We start from the raw sequence: 5,000 nt of genomic DNA on the forward strand, positions 1-5,000 counted from the left end.
TATGACAGCAAACGCATGCTGAGCAGTTCGGGGGGCGTGGTTGATTTTACATAAAGCGTTTGGTTGGAAGCTCGACTCTGCTCATTTTCGCGGCTCCTCCTCTGGCTCCATCAGACAGTCCTTCTGCGCATGTCAAGGCTCCAATTTCAGCAGTCTTTTGCGACAGTTTGTGCCCGTCAAGCAGGCGTTTTGCCCTCAAGGCGTTCAATGGGAAAAAGGGCTGTCGCGTCGTCCATATTTTTTACAGTCATTGGTCACGAAACACCAGAACACATGTGTTGAGCTGTTGACAGTCATATATGTGTGTCCCACACTGCTATAAACACCACTAGGACACATATATATCTCACTAACAAGAGTAAATTGGTTGTTTTTGCGTTATTTCCAGCAAATTCGTTCTTCCGGTTTGAAACTAATTTTTAAAGCTGCGTCACGGTCATGAGATAATAGCGTGTATTCCAGCGTGCAGACTGGACGTCTGTTATTACGTCTCAGAGTGTGTTGCATTCATTCATGAGTAAGACTTGGTTCAAACCAATCAGCGCGCTCTATTGTGTACGCGGTGCAGCCTCATTAATATTCACACAGATACAAGATTAGAGAAGATCATTTAGTTGTGTAGTTCTGTTTATAGTGTCCACTACAATACAAATAAAACACTAAAGCGGGTTTTTTACACCCTTCTGGCCTTTATTCTGCTCTGTCTCGAGTGTGTTGACTCCAGAACACTTTACACTGTGACTCTTTCACAGTCTGCAGTTGATATCTGAGCAGGCTGTGGTGGCGAGATGTGAAGCTGTGATGCTCTTTTTCAGTGTCGGAAATAAGCTTCAGTGTTTTTCTCCTCATTAGCAGGTGAAATACACACACACACACACACACACACACACACACACACACACACACACACACACACACACACACACACACACACAGATCAGAGAAAGGCCACACAGTTGGAGGACTGTGTGTGTGTGTGTGTGTGTGTGTGTGTTATTGAAATAATAGATGCCAGTGAAGAAACACAATGACTGCAGGCATCCAATAATGCATTAGAAACCAGAGCACACACACACACACACACACACACACGTATGACAGTGCGGCACAGCTCTGTGTAGGCGGGAGGAGATGTCAGAGTCTCCTCAGAGCTGCTGGGGTTCCCCTGAAACACACACACACACACACACTGCATCTGTCCTCCCACTCATGACGTTATGCTGCAGGAAAATCCCACCCCAGCGTTTCTGTCCTTCAGCTCAGGCCCTCAAATCACCATGTTTACCATGCTTCAGTGCTATCAGAGCATCATTTATTTATTAATATTAAATATTCAATGCTTTTAAAGGAGCCGTTCATCAATGGTGGTTCTAGACCAGAGTAACTGGGGGGGCCAGGCAGGGGTGACTTGTGCTTTTAGGGCGCACACTTTAATATGCATCACAACACTACCTAAACAATTATTCAGAGTCATTACTTTTCATGCATTAGCTTCATAAATAAGCTAATTAAATAAACCAAAGAGCCTCTATTATACATTATAAGGATCATATTTTGGTTGTGGGGGTCTCCAACAACAGGCTGATCTGCATGCAAGGTCAAAAAACACTCTCTTGGTCTTATAATCTGCATTTATTTTACCTAATTATCCCAGTGACCCCCATATGAGTCCTTCAGCGATTCATTAGTTCCCAAACCCCTCCTTATCACGAAGCTAATCTGCGCTGATTGGACCGATGACAGCCTGTTGCGATTGGTCGACAGCGTTCAGCGTGAGATTTAGAGAAGAGGCAGAGTGTATGTGTGAGCATGAACACTAAAAAGCCTTGAGTTATTCATTCAACCCATTGGTTGAGTTGAACATGTTTGGTGCTGTGTTGGGTTATTTTAAATCTTTATTAGGGTGTTTATTAATAACTCAACCAGTTGGGTTAAATATTTGATGCTTTGTTGGGTTATTTCATTCATTTTCTTGTCGGCTTAGTCCCTTTATTAAGGGGGGGTCGCCACAGTGGAATGAACCGCCAACTTATCCAGCATGTTTTTACGCAGCGGATGCCCCTCCAGCCGCAACCCATCTCTGGGAAACATTCACACACACACACACACACACACACACACGCACACACACACACGCACACACACACACACACACACACACACACACACACACACACACACACACTCATACACTAAGGACAATTTAGCCTACCCAATTCACCTGTACAGCATGTGTTTGGACTGTGGGGGAAACCGGAGCACCCGGAGGAAACTCACGCGAACACAGGGAGAACATGCAAACTCCACACAGAAACCACCCAGCGACCCACTTCCAGGCTGGTTTCCAGCCATTTCCAGCCTGGTCTTAGCTGGTCAGGCTGGAAAATGACCAGCTAAATCCAGCTAAAACCAGCTTGACCACCCTGGCTAGGCTGGTCAAGCTGGTTTTAGCTGGTCATCTCCCAGCCTGACCAGCTAAGACCAGGCTGGAAATGGCTGGAAACCAGCCTGGAAGTGGCCAAAACCCCTCTAAAACCAGCCTGGTTGACTAGCTAAAACCAGCCAACCAGCTTAGGCTGGTTTAAGCTGGATTTTTCAGCAGGGTTGTGTTTTTGGATTATAGAGTTAAGCTCTAGCACAATAATATAGTTTTTTAATCAAATGACCTCTCCATGTTGTGTTTTATATGTGTTTCACCAGCACTCTTAGTTATTGATGATACACACGCACGCCTCATAACCCATCTACATTAAATGGATGAAACGCTTACTCTACCGCACGTGTTCATCTCTACCGTTTTTCTTTTTTCTTTTTTTTTAAGGAAATGATGCACATATTTGGGATATTCGGCCGTCATTCTGACCTTTAGGACACAGCGGAGACATTTATTTATTTACCCAGCCATAATTATAAAATTAAAACAATGGAAAACATAACATTTAATCAAAATAATACCCAATGCATTGAGTTAAAATAACCCATAGTTGTGAAGGTGCTATATTAACCTATAGTTGGGTTATATGTTGGGATATTTTTAACCCAACTATTTTAACAGAGTACCTGCCAACACTCCTGTCCCTACTGAAAAACAGTTTAAACCAGCCTTGGCTGGTCAACCAGGCTGGTTTAAGAGGGGTTTTGGCTACTTCCAGGCTGGCTTCCAGCCATTTCCAGTCTGGTCTTAGCTGGTCAGGCTGGGAGATGACCAGCTAAAACCAGCTTGACCAGCCTAGCCAGACTGGAAGCCCAGCCAAAACCATGTCCAGCTTAAACCAGGATGGTCAAGCTAGTTGTAGCTGGTTTTAACTGGTCATATTTGGAATATCCAGCCGTCATACTTTAGGACACAACGGAGACATTTATTTATTTACACAGCCATAATTATAAAATTAAAACAATGGAAAAAATGACATTTAATCAAAATAATACCCAATGCTTTGGGATAAAATAACCCATAGTTGTGAAGGTGCTATATTAACCTATAGTTGGGTTATAAGTTGGGGTATTTTTAACCTAACTAGTTTAACAGAGTACCTGCCAACACTCCTGTTTTTCTCGGGAGTCTCCCGTAGTTTAGACTAGAGATCTGTGCAGGACTGAACGTTTAATCCTATTCCTGCTAGGTTTTATACCGTAGCCGATTGCTCCCGCGGTATATTCAGTCTTTGTTCACCCGCAGCCTGACCCGCCCCATTTTCTACCCGACCGTTCTCGCTAAATATAGATCTGCTTTTCAAAATCTCATGTTAAAAGTGGGCGCTACTAAAAGAGAGAGATTGTGCAGGATTGTAGGCTAAATGTCAGTGTTCGCCCCTCTGTGATGTGCTGCGTGACGTGCCGTGAGGTTTGTGACTGGTGAGGCTCTTTTAAAATCAGATTTACTAACACATCCACTCAATATATTTGCCAACTCAACGCAGTGGGTAGCACGTTCACCTCACAGCAAGAAGGTTGCTGGTTTGAGTCTCGGCTGGGTCAGTTGGTGTTTCTGTGTGGAGTTTGCATGTTCTCCCCGTGTTGGTGTGGGTTTCCTCCGGGTGCTCCGGTTTCCCCCACAGTCCAAACACATGCGCTATAGGGGAACTGATCAACTACACTGGCCGTAGTGTGTGTGTGTGTGTGTGTGTGTGTGTGTGTGTGTGTGTGAATGAGTGTGTATGTTTCCCAGAGGTGGGTTGCAGATTCTCCATGTAAAACATATGCTGGATAAGTTGGCGGTTCATTCCTCTCTGGCAACCACTGATTAATAAAGGCACTAATCTGAAAATAAAATGACCGAATGAACATTTCACATATTTACATTATTTTATTTTATGTTTTCTATTGAAATTTTTATTATTTACATGTTTTAAAAATAAAAAAAAAACATAAATGTAAATGTTTCCATGGCAACCAGCAAAAATAGAAGCGTTTCTATGGCAGCTAATTGTTTATCCATCTAATATTTGCATGTATTTGCTTCCAGCTTCACTTCTGTCCCCAAAATCAGCGTAGAGACAATAATAGGCCAGCGTTTGGTTCCTCAGTCGTTGCTCTAGAAAACGCAGGTGCTTCTGGGCCGGGATCTACTTTAATGGCCTGGTTTATTATTTCAGAAGTCAGATTGATCGAGTCTGCAGCCTCTTTTCACCTGATGTAAGTCATCAGACGCACAAACGCTGCTGTTCTGGGCTCACCAATGCTTCTCTAATGTGTGTCGAGTACACAATATAGGGCTTCAGCATGGATATCACCATGTGCACAGCTCACCCACACACAGTTCAGAAGTGTATCGCCGGGGGAAACCGGAGCAACCGGAGAAAACCCACGCCAACACAGGGAGAACATGCAAACTCCACACAGAAACACCAACTGACCCAGCTGAGACTCAAACCAGCGACCTTGATGCTGTGAGGACACCGTGTCGCCATATTTATGATCACATTTTCAAAGTGTACTCCTTAATGCTGTGTGTGTGTGTGATTCTATAGTGTTGCATTGTGGGTAATGTAGTTGTTCTG

General features: G+C 43.8%; 1 protein-coding gene across 1 annotated transcript in view; it reads left to right on the forward strand.

Moving 5' to 3' along the window:
• Positions 1–5,000, forward strand: part of stard10 (StAR related lipid transfer domain containing 10) — a 31,063-nt gene that overhangs the window by 15,179 nt on the left and 10,884 nt on the right.

The sequence above is a fragment of the Danio rerio genome, chromosome 15 (genome assembly GCF_049306965.1).
Source record: "Danio rerio strain Tuebingen ecotype United States chromosome 15, GRCz12tu, whole genome shotgun sequence".
Lineage (NCBI taxonomy): Eukaryota > Metazoa > Chordata > Actinopteri > Cypriniformes > Danionidae > Danio > Danio rerio.